This window comes from Scyliorhinus torazame, chromosome 21, assembly GCF_047496885.1.
Source record: "Scyliorhinus torazame isolate Kashiwa2021f chromosome 21, sScyTor2.1, whole genome shotgun sequence".
NCBI lineage: Eukaryota > Metazoa > Chordata > Chondrichthyes > Carcharhiniformes > Scyliorhinidae > Scyliorhinus > Scyliorhinus torazame.
The window spans coordinates 6,500,323-6,526,987 of NC_092727.1; the positions used below are offsets into that span (position 1 = coordinate 6,500,323).

The following is a 26,665-nucleotide window of genomic DNA, read 5'->3' on the forward strand; positions in this document are numbered from 1 at the left end:
CACAGGAGCATTATCGTAAACAATTTGACACCAAGACGCGTAAGGATATATTAGAACAGGTGATCAAAGAGGCAGATATCTTAAAGGAGGAGGAGAGAGAGAGACGCAATTCTAGAGCTTAGTGCATTAACAGCTAAAGACACAGCCACAAATGGTAGAACAATGAAAATCAGGGGTGGACGAAAGAGCAGAATTTGGAAATTTCCGAGATCTTGGAGGGCTGTCGATCTGGTGGAGATTACTGACAGCGAGGGGCAAAGCCATGGAGAGATTTGAAAACAAGACTGAGAATTGTAATATCAAACATTGCTAAATGTGAACCAGTGTAGGCGAGAGAGCACAGGGGCTGGTGAGTGGACAGGACTTTGCATTACCTGTCCACCTGGAAGTTGTGCTTGTGTGGTGTGGTGTGAAATGAAGAGGACGATAGGATGGCTCTGATGCCCACTGACATTTACTGTGCATGCCTTGAACATAAGAACATAAGAAATAGGAGCAGGAGTAGGCCATTCAGCCCTTAGAACAGGCTCCACCATTCCATGAGAGGTCATTCTCACTCTGAAGCAGAATGCGGTGGGTTTGAGTGCTACTCTACTTCCTGAGCACAAGATCTAGGCTGACACTCCCACTGCAGTACCGAGGGAGTGCTGAGCTGCCGACAGTGCCATTTTTCAGCTGAGATATTAAAATACGGCCCTGTCTGCCATCTCAAATGGATGCAAAAGATCCCTTGGCGCGATTTTGAAGATGAGCAGGATGTTCTCTCTGGTGTACCGAGCTAATGTTGAACATTCAGAATATATTATTTATTATTTAATTGCTGTTGTGGAATCTTGCTGTGCACAAATGGGCTTCCGCACTGCCTACATTGCAACAGTGATTACATTTTAAACAATACCTTAATTGGCTGGAAAGTGCTTCAGAACATCCCAAAGCCATGGGCAGGGATTCTCCGAGCCTCCATGCTGAAATCGCGCTCGGCGCGGGGTGGAGAATGGGGTCTCAAACCTCCCAATCGGCTCCGATTCCGGGACGCGATTCTCCGCGGACCGGAGGATCGCTGCCAGCCGCGCGCACGGTTGACGCACTGCCGATCGGGAGCCGCTGAAAGACGCCCCCGCGGCGATTCTCCGCAGTCAACCGGCCGAGTTCCACCGGCGTAGGTCCAACCTGGTTCCACCCAGTGGGAGCTCGGACTCGCGGCCACGCTGGCCGTCCTGGTGAGGGGGCGGGGGGTCAGACTCCGGGGGGGCCCTCCACGACGGCCAGGCCCGCGATCGGGGGCTACCGATCGGCGGGTGCGCGCGATCCGGGGGGGGGCCAATCTTCTTGCGCGCCGGTCCGCTGTGTGGCTCCGCGATGTTGCACGGGGGCTGGCACAAAAACAGCCACCGCGGCATGCGTGGACCCGTGGCCGGAAGTGCAGGACCCCGTATCGGCAGCAGGAGCTGCGGGGCGCAGGCCGGGGCCCTGCTATCATTCCTGAAATCGGAGAATCGCTCCAGACTTTTTGAAAAGAGTCAGGAGTGATTCGCGCCCGTTTTCCAGAGGGCGTGGGGACATAGCCCCATTTTCGGAGAATCCCGGCCATGAACTTCCTTGTTCATTTTTTCCATTGTCTGGTTGCATTAAGATTCCTTTCCTGGAGGGAGGACGGGCATCAAGAATGGTGAAATAAGCCATCATCGTGAATGTCTAGGGACTGCCTTGATGGGAAGTGAGACACAACCGTGTTTGTCTCCTCGTGAGAAGATGCTGCTTTAGACTTTGTTGTAATGGCTTTGGCCACATCGAGAATAACACACCCATAGCAAGTCACCACATGTGTAGGAGATTGGAAAGCTGCTGGGGCCTATTGCTTGGGCCTATTGCTCAGGCCTATTGCTCGGGGCTTTGGCTGTTTCTTGTGTTGGCCTCCTGGAAGTCTGGAATCATTCCCTGCTTTGTGAGAACTGGACTGGAGCATTCTAGAAGTTCCTTACCGCTTTGTTAGTTCAAGGCCATTTTCTTGTGGTCTGCAAATAACTCTTGAAAGGCCGCTGTCATGATACGCTTGATTGGATGTTTGTAATGGAACATCATTCCTTAGTCTACAGAACCTTTCAGTATCTGACATTGTGCCAAATATATCTTGAAAATGCTTCTCCCCTGTCATGAAATTGCAGAACTTTTTTGCATAATGTTAGCGATATCAAATCTATCATGGCAACATTCAAACCATTTCACCCATTACCAGGAGAATGAAGGGGGTTGGCTGTGGAGGTCAGTGTTGCCAACCCTCAATATTTGGTCTGGTATCTCCAGGTCGTTGCTTCTGACAAAAAACAATAAAAAATAATGATTCGCGATTTAATGGAAAACATTCTGTATGTCATTTTGGGCACGATTGACGGGGTATTACTCGACAGCCGCATTGCCGCGATCGCAGCCCATATTTAACAGCACTTAGTGCCGCAAATGAGCCCCCTCGAGATTCTCGCCATTACTGGATTGGATGTCGCACCGTCTGATTCAGCAGACTCGCGCCTCAGTGTCTCGCCGCTAACGAGGGGGAGCTGCTTTTAAACACTCCCTCACCACTCACTCCCAGTCAACACACAATCATGGCAGAGCGCAGACCTGCTCCTCACTTTGGGGATGCCGACCTAACAAGACTTCTCGGCGCTGTGGATGCGAGACGGGTGATCCTGTCTCCCCGCGGGGGTCAGACGACCAGCAGCAGGGTCACCAATACCGCCTGGGAGGCAGTGAGAACCGCAGTCAGTGAGGGCAGCGTGACCAGGAGGACCAGCATCCAATGTCGGAAGAAGACCAATGACCTCCACCGAGCTGCAAGGGTAAGTTACCACCTCTCTCCTGGCATCAGTTCCGCCTGCCCCCCGCCCCCACAGATCATTGGCTGACACCTCGCACCCTCCCCACATCCAACCTTTGTGCTTGCTCCTCAGCACCCAGGGCATCCACCACCACAACCCCTTCATGTCTAGTTGTGGTGCCCACCCATGCCACCTGCTACAGACACTCCTGATCCATCAAGCACACGGCACACAATGCCCTCTCTTTGTCCCCTCTGGAGAAGTTAGCTGGTGTTCCAAACCGATTACTTTAGAAAAAAATGTCCTTCTTTCCGGCTACAGAAAAGGAAGGTAACAGCGACAGCAGCCTCCAGGTATCTGCAGCCACCAGCAAGAGCAAGCAGCAAACACAACGGGTGGGATTCTCCAACCCCCCCCCCCCCCCCCCCCCCCCCACCCCCCGATCGGGGCCCACCGATATGCGGGTGGGCCTGTGCCATGGGGGCATTCTTTCCCTCCGCACCGGCCTCTGTAAGGCTCCGCCATGGCTGGCGCAGAGAAGAAACCCCCTGCGCATGTGCAGGAAACACGCTGGTGGTTCTGCGCATGCGCCAACTCGCGCCGGCCCACTGCGGCCCTTCAGTGCCAGTTGGCGCGGCGCCAACTCCGCCAGCGCCGGCCTAGCCCCCGAAAGTGCGGAGGATTCCGCAACTTCCGGGCGGCCCAACGCCGGAGTGGTTCACGCCGCTCTTGGCGCCGGTATTGGCCGCCCCGCCAATTGCGGGAGAATCCCACCCAACAGCTGTGAAGCTAGAGGCTGCTCACAGTCAAAGGGAGTTAAAGTGAACTTCAGCAGAGAACCAAGAGCACTGCTCTGTCCTGGGCATGTTTGGCAGTCCTGATAGGCAGTAGCTGTAGTTGACCCAGTTATGGGTATCCACAATAATTAAAGATGGCTTGAAGGCCTCACTCGCCCTGCTGGCCCGGGGTCGACCCTCGACCTGGAATGATTCAGCTCCTGACCAAGCACAACCCCCCTGAGGGCCTCCCCTGCTTCCTTTCCTCCCTCCCAAATGCTGGGGTAGCAGCTCCACCGCCATTAGCCTGCATGCCAGAAAATGGAAATGGTTACTCAGCTCCTCACTTCCCCTCAGCAGCCATTGCACCAGCCTCACGTTTTTACCAAGGAGTACTAAACAACGTCCGCGTGATTTCTCGCTGGGGAGCTGGTTAATTCCCGGAACGCCGTTGGATTCGACTTCAATCTCGCCAATGAGATTAAATTAATGCAAATTGGGGTTAATTATGTGCTCGCCATATTTGTGATCCGGAACTCAGCATCAGGAGCGGGCCGCTTAGATAGCAAACTGATTTGCACCCTGCGTGAATCTTGATTTTGGCCTTGCCCGCTATTTAACCAGCATGCTCAGATCTGTGCCGGGTGTGACGTGATGGTTAAATCGCATCCTTTGTATTTAAAAAAAAAAATTTCCTTGCTAATTTATGCACCCTAATTAAAGAAATATAGGGAATGGTGGGGGAAGGTTTGACTAAGAGTGAAGAATCATCCAACGGGGAGCTTATTTGCTATCTAATTGTTTGAGAAGGCAGACGATGGAAGGAGGGATGACCAATAGTAGATGGGGCAGGGAGTGGAAGATCATGTGATGAAACTTCTAGGAATGCATCCAACTAATAGTTAATTTATCATAATCTTTATTATCAAAAGTAGGCTTACATTAACACTGCAATGAAGTTACTGTAAAAAGCCCCGAGTCGCCACACTCTGGCGCCTGTTCGGGTACACAGAGGGAGAATTCAGAATGTCCAATTCACCAAACAGCACGTCTTTCGGGACTTGTGGGAGGAAACCGGAGCACCCGGAGGAAACCCACGCAGACACGGGGAGAACGTGCAGACTCCGCACAGACAGTGACCCAGCGGGGAATCGAACCTGGGACCCTGGAATGGTGGATCAACAGTGCTAACCACTGTGCTACCCACTCCTAATGCCGAGTTCCGGATCATGCCCAAATATGGCGAGCACATCATTAGAGTTGGTAACCCTAATGGAGATTGAATTAAAACATATGAGATTATGCTAGGAAAAATTACTAATGAGATTGTGGAAGATAGTGCATTGAATAGGGTTTGACTGTAATCACACAATGTTTATCCTCTCCATCTAGTTACAGAGAGCTACAGAGTATGTACTGTATCTAGCGTTATTGATTCATTTCCGATATACCCAGCATTACATTTAAATGCAGCCTCTGTAGTATATAGGGGTTAATTAATCATTTTTATACCTCTCAAACCTAATCCTTAAATGCCCTTAAATTATCAATAAACCTCTCATTAATATTCTTAAAACATTTTTGTCGTCAAAGAGTTGTTTGTCTTTTAGAAGTATGAATTATTTATTTGCATGTTGTTGCAATTAATGCAATGTAATGGGGCCATTGTACCAACATGAAAACTTCTTTCGGTCTCTGCTATCTGGACAACACTCCAGCTGCTAAAATAACAGGGAGCTTATTGGTTTCACAATGGCATTGGTAGTTTCTGTCTGTATTGCCAAGACGGTGTCTTGTAAAGGCAGGCCAGAATCTCAAAGGGCAGATCCTCTCCGCCAACCAGCAAATGTGAATGTACCACTGGAGCTGATCTCAGCTGTGTGCCAAGGCCTGGGTCCAAAAAAAAAATTAAATGAATGCTATTTCCACTTCCTTTCCTGAAGGGGGATTCTTTTTAGAGTCCAAGCTTTTTTGGGGGGGGATGTGGATGTCAGCAGCTGGCCCAACATTTATTGCCCATCCCTAATTGCAGTTAAGAATCATCCACATAGCCTTGGATCTGGAGTCACATGTGGGCTAGGCCAGACCAGGTAAGTTTGGCAGATTTCCTTCCTGAAGGGGCATTAGTCAACCAGATAGGTTTTTTTTAATACATGTTTTTTATGGGGCAGCACGGTGGCGCAGTGGTTAGTGCTGCTGCCTCACGGCGCTGAGGTCCCAGGTTCGATCCCGGCTCTGGGTCACTGTCCGTGTGGAGTTTGCACATTCTCCCCGTGTTTACCTGGGTCTCACGCCCACAACCCAAAAGTTGTGCAGGGTAGGTGGATTAGCCATGCTAAATTGCCTCTTAATTGGAAAAAAAAATGATTGGTTACTCTAAATTTATAAAAAATAAAAAATGTTTTTTATTGGGTTTTTGAACATAGTATATTGACAGTTATGTACACAGATTAAAATATATATATATAGAAGATTAAAAAAAAAGAACTGGGGCAAGATTCTCTGACACCCCCCCCGGAGTCCGCAGCCGCCACGCCGAGTGCCTGCCGGAGTCCGCAGCCGCCACGCCGAGTGCCATCCGGAGTCCACAGCCGCCACACCGAGTGCCATCCGGAGTCTGCAGCCGCCACGCCGAGTGCCTGCCGGAGTCCGCAGCCGCCACACCGAGTGCCATCCGGAGTCTGCAGCCGCCACGCCGAATGCCTGTCGGAGTCCGCAGCCGCCACACCGAGTGCCGTCCGCAGCAGCCACGCCATGTGCCTGCCGGAGTCCGCAGCCGCCACGCCGAGTGCCTGCCGGAGTCCGCAGCCGCCACACCGAGTGCCATCCGGAGTCCACAGCCGCCACACCGAGTGCCTGCCGGAGTCCGCAGTCGCCACGCCGAGTGCCTGCCGGAGTCAGCAGCTGCCACACGGAGTGCCTGCCGGATTCCGCAGCCGCCACGCCGAGTGCCTGCCGGAGTCCGCAGCCGCCACACCGAGTGCCATCCGGAGTCTGCAGCCGCCACACCGAGTGCCATCCGGAGTCCACAGCCGCCACACCGAGTGCCTGCCGGAGTCCGCAGCCGCCACGCCGAGTGCCTGCCGGAGTCCACAGCCGCCACACCGAGTGCCATCCGGAGTCTGCAGCCGCCACACCGAGTGCCTGCCGGAGTCCGCAGCCGCCACACCGAGTGCCTGCCGGAGTCCGCAGCCGCCACACCGAGTGCCTGCCGGAGTCTGCAGCCGCCACACCGAGTGCCTGCTGGAGTCCGCAGCCACCATGCCGAGTGCCATCCGGAGTCTGCAGCCGCCACGCCGAATGCCTGTCGGAGTCCGCAGCTGCCACACCGAGTGCCATCCGGAGTCTGCAGCCGCCACGCCGAATGCCTGTCGGAGTCCGCAGCCGCCACACCGAGTGCCGTCCGCAGCAGCCACGCCGAGTGCCTGCCGGAGTCCGCAGCCGCCACGCCGAGTGCCTGCCGGAGTCCGCAGCCGCCACACCGAGTGCCGTCCGCAGCCGCCACGCCGCGTGCCTGCCGGAGTCCGCAGCCGCCACGCCGAGTGCCTGCCGGAGTCCGCAGCCGCCACGCCGAGTGCCTGCCGGAGTCCGCAGCCGGCACACCGAGTGCCATCCGGAGTCGGCAGCCGCCACACCGAGTGCCTGCCGGAGTCTGCAGCCGCCACGCCGAGTGCCATCCGGAGTCCACAGCCGCCACACCGAGTGCCATCCGGCGTCTGCAGCCGCCACACCGAGTGCCTGCCGGAGTCCGCAGCCGCCACGCCGAGTGCCATCCGGAGTCTGCAGCCGCCACACCGAGTGCCATCCGGAGTCTGCAGCCGCCACACCGAGTGCCTGCTGGAGTCCACAGCCGCCACACCGAGTGCCATCCGGAGTCTGCAGCCGCCACGCCGAATGCCTGCCGGAGTCCGCAGCCGCCACGCCGAGTGCCATCCGGAGTCTGCAGCCGCCACGCCGAGTGCCTGCCGGAGTCCGCAGCCGCCACACCGAGTGCCATCCGGAGTCTGCAGCCGCCACACCGAATGCCTGCCGGAGTCCACAGCCGCCACACCGAGTGCCTGCCGGAGTCTGCAGCCGCCACGCCGAGTGCCTGCCGGAGTCCGCAGCTGCCACACCGAGTGCCATCCGGAGTCTGCAGCCGCCACACCGAATGCCTGCCGGAGTCCACAGCCGCCACACCGAGTGCCTGCCGGAGTCCGCAGCCGCCACGCCGAGTGCCTGCCGGAGTCCGCAGCTGCCACACCGAGTGCCATCCGGAGTCTGCAGCCGCCACGCCGAGTGCCATCCGGAGTCCACAGCCGCCACACCGAGTGCCATCCGGAGTCCACAGCCGCCACACCGAGTGCCATCCGGAGTCTGCAGCCGCCACACCGAGTGCCATCCGGAGTCTGCAGCCGCCACGCCGAGTGCCTGCCGGAGTCCACAGCCGCCACACCGAGTGCCATCCGGAGTCCACAGCCGCCACACCGAGTGCAATCCGGAGACTGCAGCCGCCACGCGAGTGCCTGCCGGAGTCCACAGCCGCCACACCGAGTGCCATCCGGAGTCTGCAGCCGCCACGCCGAATGCCTGCCGGAGTCCGCAGCCGCCACGCCGAGCGCCTGCCGGAGTCCGCAGCCGCCACGCCGAGTGCCTGCCGGAGTCCGCAGCCGCCACGCCGAACGCCTGCCGTAGTCCGCAGCCGCCACGCCGAGTGCCTGCCGGAGTTCGCAGCCGCCACGCCGAGTGCCTGCCGGAGTCCGCAGCCGCCACGCCGAACGCCTGCCGGAGTCCGCAGCCGCCACGCCGTGTGCCTGCCGGAGTTCGCAGCCGCCACGCCGAGTGCCTGCCGGAGTCAGCAGCCGCCACGCCGAGTGCCTGCCGGAGTCCGCAGCCGCCACGCCGAGTGCCTGCCGGAGTCAGCAGACGCCACACCGAGTGCCGTCCGCAGCCGCCACGCCGAGTGCCATCCGGAGTCTGCAGCCGCCACACCGAGTGCCTGCCGGAGTCTGCAGCCGCCACGCCGAGTGCCTGCTGGAGTCCGCAGCCGCCACACCGAGTGCCATCCGGAGTCCACAGCCGCCACACCGAGTGCCATCCGGAGTCTGCAGCCGCCACGCCGAGTGCCTGCCGGAGTCTGCAGCCGCCACACCGAGTGCCATCCGGAGTCTGCAGCCGCCACGCCGAATGCCTGTCGGAGTCCGCAGCCGCCACACCGAGTGCCGTCCGCAGCAGCCACGCCGAGTGCCTGCCGGAGTCCGCAGCCGCCACGCCGAGTGCCTGCCGGAGTCCGCAGCCGCCACACCGAGTGCCGTCCGCAGCCGCCACACCGCGTGCCTGCCGGAGTCCGCAGCCGCCACGCCGAGTGCCTGCCGGAGTCAGCAGCCGCCACACCGAGTGCCATCCGGAGTCGGCAGCCGCCACACCGAGTGCCTGCCGGAGTCTGCAGCCGCCACACCGAGTGCCTGCCGGAGTCCGCAGCCGCCACACCGAGTGCCTGCCGGAGTCAGCAGCCGCCACACCGAGTGCCATCCGGAGTCGGCAGCCGCCACACCGAGTGCCTGCCGGAGTCAGCAGCCGCCACACCGAGTGCCATCCGGAGTCGGCAGCCGCCACACCGAGTGCCATCCGGAGTCAGCAGCCGCCACACCGAGTGCCATCCGGAGTCTGCAGCCGCCACGCCGCGTGCCTGCCGGAGTCCGCAGCCGCCACACCGAGTGCCTGCCGGAGTCAGCAGCCGCCACACCGAGTGCCATCCGGAGTCGGCAGCCGCCACACCGAGTGCCTGCCGGAGTCTGCAGCCGCCACGCCGAGTGCCTGCCGGAGTCCGCAGCTGCCACACCGAGTGCCATCCGGAGTCTGCAGCCGCCACACCGAGTGCCATCCGGAGTCTGCAGCCGCCACGCCGAGTGCCTGCCGGAGTTCGCAGCCGCCACGCCGAGTGCCTGCCGGAGTCCGCAGCCGCCACGCTGAATGCCTGCCGGAGTCCGCAGCCGCCACGCCGTGTGCCTGCCGGAGTTCGCAGCCGCCACGCCGAGTGCCTGCCGGAGTCCGCAGCCGCCACGCCGAGTGCCTGCCGGAGTCAGCAGCCGCCACGCCGAGTGCCTGCCGGAGTCAGCAGCCGCCACACCGAGTGCCGTCCGCAGCCGCCACGCCGAGTGCCTGCCGGAGTCAGCAGCCGCCACACCGAGTGCCGTCCGCAGCCGCCACGCCGAGTGCCTGCCGGAGTCCGCAGCCGCCACACCGAGTGCCATCCGGAGTCCGCAGCCGCCACACCGAGTGCCTGCCGGAGTCCGCAGCCGCCACGCCGAGTGCCTGCCGGAGTCCGCAGCCGCCACGCCGAGTGCCTGTCGGAGTCCGCAGCCGCCACGCTGAGTGCCTGCCGGAGTCCGCAGCCGCCACGCCGAGTGCCTGCCGGAGTCCGCAGCCGCCACGCCGAGTGCCTGCCGGAGTCCGCAGCCGCCACGCCGAGTGCCTGCCGGAGTCCGCAGCCGCCACGCCGAGTGCCTGCCGGAGTCCGCAGCCGTGACGCCGAGTGCCATCCGGAGTCCGCAGCCGCCACGCCGAGTGCCTGCCGGAGTCCGCAGCCGCCACACCGAGTGCCATCCGGAGTCTGCAGCCGCCACACCGAGTGCCTGCCGTAGTCCGCAGCCGCCACGCCGAGTACCTGCCGGAGTCAGCAGCCGCCACGCCGAGTGCCTGCCGGAGTCCGCAGCCGCCATGCCGAATGCCTGCCGTAGTCCGCAGCCGCCACGCCGAGTACCTGCCGGAGTCAGCAGCCGCCACGCCGAGTGCCTGCCGGAGTCCGCAGCCGCCATGCCGAATGCCTGCCGTAGTCCGCAGCCGCCACGCCGAGTACCTGCCGGAGTCAGCAGCCGCCACGCCGAGTGCCTGCCGGAGTCCGCAGCCGCCATGCCGAGTGCCTGCCGGAGTCCGCAGCCGCCACACCGGGTGCCTGCCAGTGTCCGCAGCCGCCACGCCGAGTGTCTGCCAGTGTCCGCAGCCGCCACGCCGAGTGCCTGCCGGAGTCCGCAGCCGCCACACCGAGTGCCTGCCGGAGTCCGCAGCCGCCACACCGGGTGCCTGCCGGAGTCCGCAGCCGCCACACCGAGTGCCTGCCGGAGTCCGCAGCCGCCACACCGAGTGCCTGCCGGAGTCCGCAGCCGCCACGCCGAATGCCTGCCGGAGTCCGCAGCCACCACGCCAAGTGCCTGCCGGATGGAACCATGAGGGAACCACACCAGCAGGAACTTGGGCAGCTGCACTTGGAGACTCGCCGCTGGCGTAGCATTGACTGCGCGCGCTCGATTGGCGGCTTTGGACGCGATCTTGGGTCTGACGCCCATTCTCCGGCTCGACGCCAATCCCGATTTCAGCGCGGAGACTCTGAGAATCCCACCCAACTCTCACTGAATTCTTTTATTTTAAAATAAATTTAGAGTACCCAATTCATTTTTTCCAATTAAGGGTCAATTTAGCGTGGCCAATCCACCTGCCCTGCACATCTTTGGGTTGTGGGGGCAAAACCCACGCAAACACGGGGAGAATGTGCAAACTCCACACAGACAGTGACCCGGGGCCGGGATCGAACCTGGGACCTCGGCGCCGTGAGGCTGCAGTGCTAACCCACTGCGCCACCGTGCTGCCATCACTGAAATCTTTTCTGATATGAAGTTGCGAAACACTGAGAGTCAAGGCCTATCTCACTGCCCAGCCACTATTATGGGGTTAACGTGCCCGCCTGTTGCATATTGATTTCAATGTGATGGTAATTGGTTGAGTTCAATAGTGAACTGCCAATTCTCTCTATCCCTTATCCATATCCCTCTTATCCTCATATCTCAGTCTTATCCCTTATTCTTATCCTTATTTGCCAGAATAATGTGCCACTCCTGTCACTAGATGAAGAAAAAGTGACGTTATCTACAGCAACCTATCCTCGTCTATCTCCCACTTTGAAATCTGTTTACCCGTACCCGATCAGAAGCTGATAGGGGGAGTTGGTATACGGTGAGTCACAATTCACTGGAAATCGCAATCAGAGAAATAATGGATTCTACAACATTAGCTGAGGCGTTGTCTATATTACGACACTAATTGCACCTCAAAAGTGCTTCATTAACAGCAAAGCATTTGGGGACATCCTGTGGCTGTGGAAGGCGCTATATAAATGCAAATTCATTTCATGTTTATAGACATAATGACACCCAATCTGGAGCCTGTTAAAGTGTGTTTTTGTGTGATATTTTTGCATGAATTCACATTGGTGCCTGTCTCTGTCTCTGCCCTCCACAAGAGAACTCAAAAGCACTCCCCAAACATTGCTACAATTTCCTTCAAATTCAGTTTGGGCTGTCTCGTTTGTGAATTGTTGAAGCACTTGCATTGTGAATAGTGTTCTTCCACGCATACAGAGTGGAATGTAATACTCTCACTCTGCACACACACACACACACACACCTGTGCACACGCACATCTGTGCACACGCACACAAGGACACACGTATACACACACACACGGACACACATACACACACACACCGGTGCACACACAAGTGCACACATATATATCATGCACGCACACATAAACATAAGTACGCACACACATCTACATACCCACACACACCTGCTGCACCCTCACACTTGCACCGTTACACTTTCACAGGAACATAGGAATTAGGAGTGGAAGTTGGCAATTCAGCCCTTCGAGCCTACTCCACCATTCAATCAGATCATGGCTGATCTCTTCCTGGTCTCAAATCCACCTCCCCACCTGTTCCCCATATCCCTTTTGTCATGATATTCAAACATACATCATAACACATACATAATGATAGACAGACCAACAGACCAATTAGCACACATAACACGACAGCCAATCACAGACAAGAGCAGACACAGTATAAGACAAGAAACACAACACTTCCTGGGCAGTCCATCTGGAGACAGCACAGGGCCAGGACCTCATTAGCAAGACACTCACACCGTCACAACGTGCTGAGTACCAAGTCTGATGTATAAATAGTTTAATGGAATAAAACTGCGTTGTACCAATCGCAACCGTGTTGGTTCGTCTGTACCTCAGAGCACCCAACACCTCACCTTTAACCCATTTTTAAATCAGAAATTAACTTCCACATATACACACTCATACATGCACACACTCAGACTCACGTACTCACTCTTATGTTCATGTACTTACAGTCTCACTCACTTGCACAAGCATGCACATGCACAACCTCACAATCACATGCACCAGTGCACTCTTATGCTCACATTTTCTCACTGTTGTGCTTGCATACCCTTGTAGTCACACACCTTCGTACTCGCACTCTCACATACAAACCCGAGATTTGCATTCAGTCTCACACACTCACATTTGCTCACATACTCTCTCACATCCACATCCACTCACTCAAATTCTCACTCTCACACTTTCACTCTCAGTTTCATTTGCAGGGCCCGATTTTCACTAGCAAGGTGGGTAGCTTGAGTTGGGAAATTGTCCAACTCGGTCTAAAGAGCCTGTTACACCCAGTTTGCACTCCACGGGGTCAGAGGTGGGATAGCGCCCGGCCTGCTGATCCTGAAAGCAGACCCTGTGCGGCCACCAGGCTGGGCAAATGCTGAAGTGGGCTGGTTAAGAGGACCTCACCCCTCATGCCCTCTCAACCCCCACCTCTCTGTCCTCCATGCAAACTTCCCTCCACCACATCTAGTGCCATCTCCATGGAAACTCACGCCTCCGACCCACTCCCATGCCCTCTCATACCCCATAGCCCCTCCGCACCAACTCATGCCCCCTATCTACCCAATGAGTCCGCCTAGCCCCATGCCAACTCTGTAGCCACTCACCCAGAATCCACGACCTCAGGAGTATGTAAATGATGGTGGATAAAACTCATGTGAGTGAGTACGTGAGTACCAGTGTCAGAGTTCAGGGGGTGTGGGGTTAGAGTTCAGGGGGTGTGGGGTTAGAGTTCAGGGGGTGTGGGTTTAGAGTGAGGGAGTGTGGGGTTAGAGTCAGGGGGTGAGGGGTTAGAGTTCAGAGGGTATGGGGTTAAGAGTCAGGGAGTGTGGGGTTAGAGTCAGGGGGTGAGGGGTTAGAGTTCAGAGGATATGGGGTTAAGAGTCAGGGAGTGTGGGGTTAGAGTCAGGGGGTGAGGGGTTAGAGTTTGGGGGTTAGAGTCAGGGGGTGAGGGGTTAGAGTTTGGGGGTTAGAGTCAGGGGTGTGGGCTTAGAGTCAGGGGGTCTGAGACACTGGGGGAGGTGCGGGATGATGTGTTAGATTTAGCGGGTGTGAGCTTGTGGGAAATGGGGATGAGAAATGCTGAGTTCCATTGCAATCCCAAATGGGAATAATTTCTGGGAACAAAGAGGGCCAGGACTGAAGGGGCAACAATGCATTAGGTAAATTTAACAATTTTAATTAAAAACGATAAATCCCGATCAGCCTTGGAAATAAAACAAGTAAACCAACTGGACAAGTCATGGGTGTAAGGGTGTGCTGATCCAGAGAAGGTGAGATAGATTTACAATTTTAAATAAAAGTGCTGATTGTCCATGATTCGCTTGCACTTTTTGAAATGTTCAATAGTCTCCCCCTGTCTAAAATTAGGGGCGTCATTCTCCGACCCCCCGCCGGGTCGGAGAATGGCCGTTGGCCGCCGTGAATCCCGCCCCCGCCGGTTGCCGAAGTCTCCGGTACCGGAGATTGGGCGGGGGCGGGAATCGGGTCGCGCCGGTTGGCGGGCCCCCCCGCTCAATTCTCCGGCCCGGATGGGCCGAAGTCCCGCCCAGAAATTGCCTGTCCCGCCGGCGTAAATCAAAGCTGGTATTTACCGGCGGGACCAGGCGGAGTGGGCGGGCTCCGGGGCCCTGGGGGGGTGCGCAGGGCGATCTGACCCCGGGAGGTGCCCCCATGGTGGCCTGGCCCGCGATCGGGGCCCACCGATCCGCGGGCAGGCCTGTGCCGTGGGGGCACTCTTTCCCTTCCGCCTCCGCCACGGCCTCCACCATGGCGGAGGCGGAAGAGACTCTCCCCACTGCGCATGCGCGGGAAACTGTCGGCGGCCGCTGACGCTCCCGCGCATGCGCCGCATTTCCGTGCAAGCTGGTGGGGCAACAAGCGCCATTTCCGCCAGCTGGCGGGGCGGAAATCCCTCCAGCGCCGGCCTAGCCCCTCAATGTTGGGGCTCGGCCCCCAAAGATGCGGAGCATTCCGCACCTTTGGGCCAGCGCGATGCCCGTCTGATTGGCGCCGTTTTTGGCGCCAGTCGGCGGACATCGCGCCGTTGGGGGAGAATTTCGCCCCAGTTTCCTGATTAATGCGATTGTTGGGGATAATTTAATTTTTTGCCCTTTACCGTGGGTCTTATCTGCTCAGCAGTGTCAGGATTCTGGCAAATTATGAAAACAGATCATAGAATCCACACAGTGCAGAAGGAGGCCATTCAACCCATCGAGCCTGCACCGATCCTCTGATAGAGCACCGCGCCAAAGTCCACTCTCCCACTCTATCCCAATAAGCCCTTAACCTAACCTACACATCTTAGGACACTAAGAGGCAATTTATCATGGCCAATCCACCTAACCTGCACATCTTTGGACTGTGGGAGGAAACCGGAGCAGCCGGAGGAAACCCACGCAGACCTGGGGGGGAACGTGCAGACTCCACACAGACAGAGACCCAAGGCTGAAATTGAACCCTGGCGCTGGGGCAGCAGAGCTAACCGCTGTGCCAACGTTAGATTTGCACTACATTTGCCGTTTTCTAGTTTGAATCTGTGTCCCTTTGTCCCACTCTTGGATTTTAAATTAAAGTAATATTCCCGATTTCCCCAGATAGATGTCGATCCCTCATAAATGGCTGAGGACGGGGACTTTTGAAATGTCGGAAATGCAGCGACCGATTTACACAAGGAGGTCCCACAAACAGCAAGGAGACAGCAGATAATCGGACTCGTGTACTGATTGATGAATACATATCGAGCAGGAAAGATCCTCTGCTCTAGTGTCACGTGACCTTTTATGTCCACTTGGGAGTGCAGGTGAGGGTCCCTGGCTTCATATGTCATCTGAATGTGCCCCTGAGAGGGCAGCACTCCATCAGTACTGCACTGGCCTGTAAACCTGGGTTATGTACATAAGTCTCTGGAATGGGATTGAACCCATAACCTTCTGATTCAGAGATGAATCTGAGCCAAGGCTGGTAACCTGTAATATGCAGAATGTTGTACGTGGAAGCGTGTAACACCTCAAGATTGTCTGTAAGCTGATGTGTAACTTATTTCAGCTCCTTCCTTTATCCTGAATATAACACACTCCCATCTCGTGAAAACTGTCTCTAATTGATATCATGTAGCTTGTATCCATTGGATGAAATTATCACCAGAGGAATTTTATCCATTAAGATTTGTGTGTGTTTTTTATAAAGTAATAATCCTAGAAAACAGAAGCTGCCATTATACAACATCATATTTGCACTCACTAAATTAGTGCTATTGAGCGACAATAATACAAGAACTTTGACAGCCCCCAATTTGGAGTTCCTTATAGCTGTTATAAAACAATCTGAAACTTAAAATAATTACAATAATTTGCATAATTACAATAATTTGGTTAAAGCCAGTAGCTATTGTGCATTAATGATGGGTATTAGAGTTCACTGTCAATCAGAGTTCAGGACGCAATGCAAAATGTTTCAGCCCAGGAACATTTTCACTGATTGAACAGCTGTTATCCTGCTGCCCACTAAACCTGCAGGTGAGAGGTTGATTCATGGTAACCACCATTTTGGAGAGGTTTGTTCTCCTGTCTGTTTGTGACAGAAATGCATACAATTTCCAGCACAGAAATTGGACATTTGGCCCAACTGATGTTTATGTTCCACCTGAGCCTCGTCCCATTTCACCCTATCTGCAGACCCTTCAATTCTTTTCTCCTTGATGCACCTATCGAGCTTCCCTTAAGGTTGCAAAAACAGCAAGGTGATAATGAGCAGATAATTTGTTTTGTTTTTAGAGATGTTGTTTGAAGAATAAATATTAGCCAACGCTACCGTGTTCTTCTACGAAATAGTCACATCCACCTGATAGGTCAGACACGGTCCCGGTTTGACGTCTTGTCCGAACGGCACCTCCAACAGTGCAGCACTCCCTCATGGCTGGGCTAGGTGTGTCAGAATAGCCAATGTGCACAAGTCCTTGGGTGCAAATTGAACTCAGAGGCAAAAGAGACAAGAAGTTCAGAATGTTGTGAGAGAGCCTCAAGGGAACCCTGGGATATTGTTCTATAGTGTAGATGGGCTTTAGATTGGTTTCACAGGTCGGCGCAACATCGAGGGCCGAAGGGCCTGTACTGCGCTGTAATGTTCTATGTTCTGTGGGGAGAGATGGGAATGAGAGAAATAGGGCTGAATGCTGGGGCAAAGAGAGTGGGAGAGGACAGGAAGACAGGGCGAAGGAACGGCTGCGACAGAGAGAGTGAGGTGAGGGAGAACACTGAGAAAACAAGAATGAGTAATGGAGAGAGAGGGAGTGAGCTGGGGAGGAAAGCAATCAGGCTGAGAGGGAGAACAAATAGAACAAAAGTGAGAAACAGAGCGATAAACAGAGACAAAGAGATGAGAGAAAGAAAAGTAGAGTGGGAAAGGGAGCAAAGCAATGGAAACAGACAGCAGAAGGAAGGCTGATTGAACATTGGCAGAGAGCAGGATAAAAAAAACTGGAATCTGAGGCAGAAAGACAGGCTGACAAGCACTGAGAGAGTGGACCAACAGCAAGAGACGAGGGGTCAGGAGCCGGAGAAGCCATGGAGAATAATCCTTTACCTTTGTCTGCCTTTCACCCACTGACTGACTGACTTCATTATCCATACACCTGGGAGGTGGTTGGAGCTAGATAGGAATCTAAAATTCATACAGATTTGACAGCTGTGGTGCAAATTGCGTTAGCATTCGAATGCAGAAGGAGTATCACCACACAATCTCATTTGTCTAGGTCCAGACGTGACGGTTTTTATTTCCCCAGCTCCATATTGCCTTCACCTCAGAGACCTGCGCAAACACTTGTTCACACGGAGTAACAGCTCCTATCGTTGCTATGGTTATATTGCTACCTAATTTCTTTGTGAAAATCTTGCTATTTCTGGTTAAAGAGCAGAAAGAAAGGAATTGCATTTATATAGTGCCTTTCACCTTCTCAGGATATATGTAAGTGCTCTGTAGGCAATGAAGTATTTTTTTGAAGAGTGGTCATTGTTGTAATGTAGGGAATGTGGCAGCTGATTTGTGCACAGAAAGCACTTAGAAACAGAAATGTGGGCCTGGCTGGCCACTCTGTTTTATTGATGTTGGTTGAAGGATAATTATTAGACAGGGCGCCAGGGAGAACTCCCTTGCTTTTCTTCTTAAATCGTGCCTTGGAACATTTTACAGCTACCTGAGGGAACTGATGCAACCTTGGTTTAACGTCTCATCCAAAATATGACACCAATAGTGTACCACACCTCAAAAGTGTTTACCCGGCTGTAAGCTGCTTTGAGTTGCCCAAGGTTATGTAGCATTTAATACAGGTGCTGCTATCTCAGTCCACATGTTGGTCGCTGGTCTAGTGAAGAGGTTTAACTCACCAAATACATAGAATTATAAAATCCCTACAGTGCAGAAGGAGACTATTCAGCCCATTGAGTCTGCACCGTCCCTCTGAAAGAGCAACCCTACGTAGGCCCGCTCTCCCGCCTTATCCCAGTAACCCTGTGTCCCCACCTAACCTGCACATCTTTAGACACTAAGGGGCAATTTATCATGGCCAATCCACCTAACGTGCACATCTTTGGACTGTGGGAGGAAACCAGAGCACCCGGAGGAAACCCACGCAGACACGGGGAGAATGTGCAAACCCCACAACGTCAGTCACCCAAGGCCAGAATCGAACCCGGGTCCCTGGCGCTGTGAGGCGCTGTGCTAACCACTGTGCCGCCGTGATCACATGGATGATACTGGAAAACCATTCAGAGCTCCAGAGTGGCATCATTTGACTGAGAGGTGGAATGTTACCATTGAGAAAAAGGCAGTTGGGACACTGATGAGCCCAGAAGGGCTCGATGATGTGGACTAAGGCACACAGACCAGAATAGCCAAAGGTTTGATTCACCTATTGGAGGGTGTTTCTTGTGGGAAATTTGCAGGGCAGATGATTGGTTTTGGCTTTAATGCTCCCGAAAGCTGAGTGATCCAGTCACCTCTCACCTCCGAGACTCACCTGGAAGAGTTCTGGTTTCCATGGAGACAGTGGAAACGATGTGTAAATCATATAGATGTTACCAGAGTTGAAAGGTTATAACTATCAGAGAAGTCTGAGAAATGACCTCATAGAGGTGTTAAAAACAATGACAGGATTTCATCGGGTAGGCATAGAGAAGGTATTTCCGCTTGTGCCCATGATCAGAACTGGGGATCATAATTTTAGACAGTCATGAATAAATGTATTTCCCATGAGAGTGGTGAGAATGTGGAACTTTGCTACCACAGGGAGTGGCTGCGGTGAATAATATACATACATTTAAGGGGTATCTGGAGAGACACGCAAGGTAGAAAAGAATAGAGGAATATGTTGGTAGAATGAGATGAAATGGGGTGGACGACACTCATCTGGAGCATAAAAACCAGCAGAGACCAGTTGGGCCCAGTGGCTTTTCCTGTGTCTGTAAATTATTTGTATTTCTTTGAGAAGTTGGGTGACCTGTGAGCGGTCGCTGCCTGGACTTGATCTGAACAATGGACAGTTGGAAACAGTACAGGAATGTGGCTTTGGGGCCCACAGAGCGGTATCTCAACACGGGAAAACAACTCCCCAAGAGGAGTGGGGAGTTCTAGATGAGAAAATGGGGCTGCTGAGGAAAAAACCTTGTTGGTCTATGTTGCAATGGTTAGGTCCACCAAGACTGATGGAATTTACAGCACAGATAAAATCACGCACAACATCCTCAAAAGGCTGTTGAGGTTGGGGGAAGCGTCAGTTGACAATTTTAAAATTGGAATTCAAGAACTTTGTTACACAAAAGTATTAAGGGTGATGAACCAAGGTGGGTCAATGGAACATACAAACATACAAAAACGAGCAAGAGTAGACCATTTGGCCCCTCGAGCCTACTCCGCCATTCAATAAGTTCATGGCTGGTCTGTTTTGAATTCCACATTCCCCTCTACCCCTGATAGCCTTTGATTCCCCTGCTTAACAAGAATCTATCTCCCTCTGCATTTAAAAATATTCAGTGACCCCGCTCCACCATCTTCTGAGGCAGAGTTCCTAAGTTGCAAAACCCTCTGAGAGTAGACATTTCTCCTCATCTCTGTCCTAAAATGGCAGCCCCTCATTTTAAAACAGTGCCCCTATTTCTGGACTCACCCACAAGAAGAAACATCCTTTCCACATCCATCTTGTGGAGACCATTCAGGATCTTGTAAAGCTCAATCAAGTCACCTCTAACTCTTCTAAACTCCAGTGGAAACAAGTCCAGTCTGTCTAACCTTTCTTCATAAGATGAACTTCTCATTCCAGTTATCAATCTAGTAAAGTTCCTCTGTGTGGTAGTACCTGGTATTGCGGTACCTAAGAGGCTGATGACCATTGGTTAGACCCAGGAGTTTACCATTGGCTGTTGTTATGTAGCTCCGCCCTGAAAGGCGGAGTATAAGAAACGGTGCCGTCCCAGCAGCCTTCACTTTCTGTACCGAAGCTGCTGGGGAACAAGTTCTAGTAGATTAAAGCCTTCAGTTACGAAATCACTTTGTCGTGCATCACTCTGAACCACCTCCAATGTATTCACATCCTTCCATAAATAACGAGTCCTAAACTGTACACAGTATTCACAATGCCCTGTATAACTGAAGCATAACATCCTTACTTTTATGTTTAATTCCTCTCGTAATAAAGAATAGAATTCTGTGCCTGCATTTTAATTTTTTGTGAACACCCCGATCCCTCTGCACCTCAGAATTCTGCAGTTATTCTTCATTTAAGTAATACTCTGCCTTTTTATTTTTCTTGCCAAAGTGAACAACTGCACATTTTCCCACATTAAAATCCATCTGCTGGATTATTGCCCATTCATTCGACCCATCTACAACCAACTGCAACCTCTTGCTTTCTCTGATAACCCTCACGAGGACCATGGGGATTGCTGATTGATCTCCCCTTGGACTTTGTAGATAGTTCTCGTGGTGAGATGGTGGAGGTCCACCCAACGGGGGCTTCTTAGCAGAACCTTTAAATGTAGTTCCCAGACCTGGACTGACAGTTCCTGATACAGGAGCTGTCATCTCCATCATCGGGAAATAGATCTTCCAGCGTCTCTAGATGGACATCTTGCCCCTCGGCCTGCAAGGCACTGGGGCCAGGTTTGCCATACAGACAGGGGAACCTTTGAAGATTATGGGGACCACTATAACCCCGCTTTACTCATCAAAGTAGAGATCGAACTCGAGCAGTTAGGGAGCCTCGGGATAATACAACCAGTGTAGTTTGCAGAGTGGGCTGCACCAGTCATCCCTGTCCTCAAGCCCGACAAATCGGTCTGTCTTTGCAGGGACTATAAGCTAATGGTTAATAAATAGGGGCAGCAAGGCAGCATAGTGGTTAGCTCTGTTGCCTCACGGCGCCGAGGTCCACGGTTCGATCCAGGCTCTGGGTCACTGTCCGTGTGGAGTTTGCACATTCTTCCCGTTTTTGCGTGAGTTTTCACCCCCACAACCCAAAGATGTGCAAGGTAGGTGATTGGCCGCACTAAATTGCCCCTTAATTGGAAAATAATAATAATTGGGTACTCTAAATTTATTATTTTTTAAATGAAAAAAAATCATATGCCTCCAGAACCTTGGTGGACACGGAAAGAAGCTATTCTCAGATCGAAAAGGAATGATTGCTGTTATTTTGGGGGTGAAGAAATTCCACCCATATGTCTACGGCCAACATTTCACAATCGTAACAGACCATAAACCCCTGCTGGGCCTTTTCAAAGAGGATAAAGCGATTATCCTCATTGCCTCGGTTCAGAATTAACGTTGGGCATTATTGTTAGTGTCCGACAAATACTCTCTCAAACACTGCCCAGGAACTCACATTGCCCACGTGGATGCCCTGAGTCGCTGCCCACAAGGTTGGCCCCTCTGCCATCATTAGGAGATGTCATCATGACCTTGAACGTTCTGGACACCTTGCCAGTATCCACAAAGCAGATTCAAGCGTGGATGCAGAAGGACCCCACACTGGCAAAATTACACCACATGATCTTCAGTGGGGAATCCAGGGACACACCACGGATGACATGAAACCCTTCCTCACTAAACGGCAAGAGCGAAGTGGAGAAGACGGCATCATTGGCATCTTTATTTTTTTAATAGTTTACAGTACCCAATATTTTAGCTGCAATTAAGGGGCAATTTAGCGTGACCAATCCACCTACCCTGCACATCTTTGGGTTGTGGGAGTGAAACCCACGCAGACACGCCTGCCTGTTGCGATTACCTCCGACAAGAGGATTCAGCCAATGGGGGACCCCAGAGTCGTTCCCCCCCAATGATGGAGGATCAGAGTCCGAAATGGGGACTGAGGAGGTTGACCCTCCACTGGAGGTCAGCACCGAAGACGAGCCTCCAGCTGTGGCCCTTTGGCACACAACAAGGAAGTGACGATCCCCAGTCCTCTTCACGCCCCCTGATCCGGCTCCACCTGCAGCCAATTCAAAACCTTGTGCCGAGTGACGAAAGAGGCCTCACTGTTGCGGGAGTGAGGGAGGTGATAACCCTGATGAGGACACAGAGGATCACAGATTGATCTCCCCATGGGCTTTGTAGATTACGAGTTCCTGTGGTGAGTGGGCAGAGGCCCACCCAACTGGGGCTCATTGGTGTGACCTTTAAACGTGTCTCCCAGACCCGGACGAACAATTGCGAATCGTTCTGGGCTGGGACGTTTGTTTTGTGTGCCCCCGGAGTGGCTTTATCTTCAGTTTAAAATAAATCAACTTGGCCTCTCATTCCGCGCCTCCTGGAATTATTACACTTTCCTACCCGTTTTTCATAGAATCATAGAATTTACAGTGCAGAAGGAGGCCATTCGGCTCATCGAGTCTGCACCGGCCCTTAGAAAGAGCACTCCATTTAAGCCCCACGCCTCCACCTATCCCCGCATCCCAGTAACCCCACCTAACCTTTTTTTTGGACACTAAGGGTAATTTAGCATGACCAATCCACTTAACCTGCACATCTTTCGACTGTGGGAGGAAACCGGAGCACCCGGAGGAAACCCACGCACACACGGGGAGAACGTGCAGACTCCACACAGACAGTGACCCAAGCCGGGAATCGAACCTGGGACCCTGGAGCTGTGAAGCAATTGTGCTATCCACAATGCTACCGTGCTTTTTGTGCCACCTGGAAATTTAGCTGTCACGCCTTTGGTCCCCTCTCTAAGTGATTAATGTGAATTGTAAAAAGTCGAGGCCCCAGCACAGACCCCTGCGGGACATCATTCGTCACATCCTGCCAATCAGACTTCCCTAATTAAGATGCAGATCAGCCATGATCTAACTGAATGGCAGGACAGGTTTGCTGGGCGTTCTCATATTCCAAGGTCATTAGGTCTAATTGGTCTACGCTGGTCTATCTGCTCCCCCGAAGCCACCTCCTACCCGATTTTATCTAACCCTCTCAGCACTTAATTCCATTCATGTCTCCCTTGTGTATTTATCCAGCTTCCCCTTGCATGCAGTGTGACAGAAATCTATGGTTGAAAGGCTGGGGGCTGATTGGCAAATTTAGGATTCAATTCAGACCAGCGTGAACCCGCTTGGAGACAATCGATTGTGCTAACGGGGCTTTTTTTAACTCCAGACTGGATCCCTGATGGATAAAGGAGCTCCAAGGGTCTCTAAACCAAGCCTGTTTTGACGGCTGCTTTTAGAGTGTCAGATTGTCCACTGGCCTGGAAACCTTGTCACATTGTAAAAACATCAAATATTTGCACTAATCAAACAACCCCCCCCCCCCCTCTTCTCCTTTCTTTCAGCAAGTTCAGAGATCTTTGGCAGACAAAACAATGGGAAGGAGATGAGAAGCCCCTGCAGAGATGCCTCAGCAGGCTTTCGTTGAGCCTGATTTAATTACTCTTGAATGCTAACCACAATGCTGACAGTCCCATGCCAATTAGGCAGTGAAAGGTAAATGTGCTGATAAAGGTGAGAAATTTTACATCTGTCTTTTCACACTTTTCAAAGAGCCTTTTAATGACAAGCAATTAAATATCAGGCATTCACCTAAACCACTAAGATGAACAAAAACTTTTCATTGACGGCAGCAGAGGACAGTTGTGAGATTTTTGTTCAATGCTGATTATATTTCGCACCATAGAGTTCTCCCCTCATAAAAGTTGCTGCATATTGTTTTTGTAACTGGTACATTTCAATCAGCGTTTCAAAATAAATTTCCAATGTTCCATCCCTCTGTTCTCCTCCACACCATTTATACAGCACCTTTGATATAATAAAACATCCCAAGGCACCTTGCAGGAGTGTTATCAAACCTGATCTGACACCGAGCCTCATGAGGAGACATTAGGTCAGGTGACGACAAGCTTCGTCAGAGGGGTGGGTTTTACCATCTTAAAAAGAGATCGAAGTTGAGGGAATAAATTCCAGAGCTTGGACCCCAAACAGCTGACGGCATGGCCACCAATAATGGAACCACGAGTCGGAGAAACTAGCACCTAAGGGCACTACCTCAGACTGAAGGGATGATCCTTTAAAAGTGAGATGAAGAAGAACTTCTTCATCCAGAGGGTGGTGAATCTGTGGAACTCATTGCTGTAGAAGGCTGAAGAGGCCATTCATTGAGTGTCTTTTGAGACAGAGATCTCGGGCGGGGTTCTCCCGCAACTGGCCAGATGGCCCGATGCCAGCACCATGAGCGGAGCGAACCACTCCCACATCCGCACTTCTGGGGGCTAGGCCGGCACCGGAAAGGTTGGCGCCGCTCCAAACGGTGCTGAAGGGCCGGCGCGAGTTGGCACATGCGCAGAACCGGCGGCATAATTCCGCGCATGCGCAGACTGGCCGGCTTGTTCCTGCGCATGCGCAGGGGGATTCTTCTCTGCGCTGGCCATGGTGGAGTCCTACAGAGGCCGGCGCGGAAGGAAAGAGTGCCCCCACGGTACAGGCCTGCCCGCAGATTGGTGGGCCCCGATCGCGGGCCAGGCCACCGTGGCCCCCCCCCCCCCCCCCCCCCCGGGGCCGGATCCCCCCGCGGCCCCCCGAGGACTCACTTAGCCGGCCTACAAGCCAGGTCCCACTGTGATGGACCATGTCCATTTCACGCCGGCGGGACTGGCCAGGAAACAATGGCCGCTCGGCCCATCGGAGCCTGGAGAATTTCCGGCGGGGCCACGACCAACTGCCCCTGACCGGCGCGGCATGATCCCCACCCCCGCCCCAAAAACCGGCGCCGGAGAATTCGGCTGCCGGCGTCGGAGCGGCGGGCCGAGATTCACACAGGCCCCAGGGATTCTCCGACCCAGCAGGGTCGGAGAATCCCGCCCATATGGTTTCTTGATTAATAAGGGGATCAGAGGTTGTGGGGAGAAGTCAGGAGAATGGGATGAGAAACATATCTGCCATGATCGAATGGTGGAGCAGACTTGATGGGCCGAATGGCCTAATTCAACTTCTATATATTAGAATCATAGAATTTACAGTGCAGAAGGAGGCCATTCCGCCCATCGAGTCTGCACCAGCCCTTGGAAAGAGCACCCTACTTAAGCTCTTACTTCAACCTATCCCCGTAACCCAACCTAACCATGTGGACACTAAGGGGCAATTTAGTACGGCCAATCCACCTAACCGGCACATCTTTGGACCGTGGAAGGAAACCGGAGCACCCGGAGGAAACCCGGAGAAAGTGCAAACTCTATACAGACAGTCACCCGAGGCCGGAATTGAACCTGGGACCCTGGAGCTGTGAGGCAGCAGTGCTAACCACTATGCCACCGTGCCTCTCATGGTCTTATGATAGTTACTCCTTGTTGGAATTCGAAGAGACTGTTGTTCTTGGCTGACCGTTGGAGGACTATTTGAGTGTGGAGGGAATCACAGTATTTCCTCAACCGATGCAAAGGTGCAGACTTTGAAGCAGGAGATAGCAATTGACAGCAGCACTCTTTGCTGTGCCTGTATCTTCCCTATTCCTTACAAACTAGGGTCTTAAAAATCTGAATTGGATGTCACGTAACAGCTATTTCCTTCTCTGCCTTTTCAGTCAGATGTTAAAGGTCCTGTGGTACCCGTTGAAAAGCAGAGATTGTCCTGACCAATGTTTCTTTTCCCCTCCAGCCACCAAAAATAGACTTGTTGCACATTTACCATCTTCAATGTTCACAAAATGGCATTCCAATACACAATAGACACTACGCTCTAACGCAATAAATTGCCTTTGAGGCCATTCGGCCCTTCGAGCCTGCTCTGCCATTCATTATGATCATGGCTGATCATCCAACTCAATAGCCTAATTCCGCCTTCCCCCCATATCCTTTGATGCCCTTCGCCTAAAGTGCTATATCTAACTGCTTCTTGTAAACATACAGGGCGGGATTCTCCGCCCAGCGATGTTGGAATCGCGAAACTGATCAGGCTGAGAATCACGCATCGGCCGTGATCCGCGGGCAGCGCCTGGTGTCCAATGGGATGCCATGCTCCAGTGCTTTGACAGCAACGTGAATGCACTCCATGCCGCATGCTGCAAACTGCACAGTCTATTGGCATATCATTAACGGGCCCAACCCGGCATCCTCCAGGTCTCCCACGATGCTCCGCCTCCACCAGGCGCAATTACCAACGGTTCACTCGTCGTATTGAAAATCTGGAACCAGACGCTGTGGTTGCTGAGGGAGAGAGAGCGGGTATGAACAGTGTCCAACATTGCTATAATGAGGGCAGCATGGTGGCGCAGTGGGTTAGCCCTGTTGCCTCACGGCGCCGAGGTCCCAGGTTCGATCCCGGCTCTGGGTCACTGTCCGTGTGGAGTTTGCACATTCTCCCCGTGTCT

At 53.5% G+C, this 26,665-nt stretch overlaps 1 long non-coding RNA gene across 1 annotated transcript in view; it reads left to right on the forward strand.

The window, feature by feature from the left end:
- LOC140398122 (uncharacterized) overlaps window positions 1-26,665 on the forward strand; it is a 339,545-nt gene that overhangs the window by 53,827 nt on the left and 259,053 nt on the right. Inside the window, exon 3 of the long non-coding RNA XR_011937414.1 lies at window positions 23,640-23,808. This is a non-coding gene — a long non-coding RNA (uncharacterized lncRNA). The remainder of the gene's footprint in view (window positions 1-23,639; window positions 23,809-26,665) is intronic.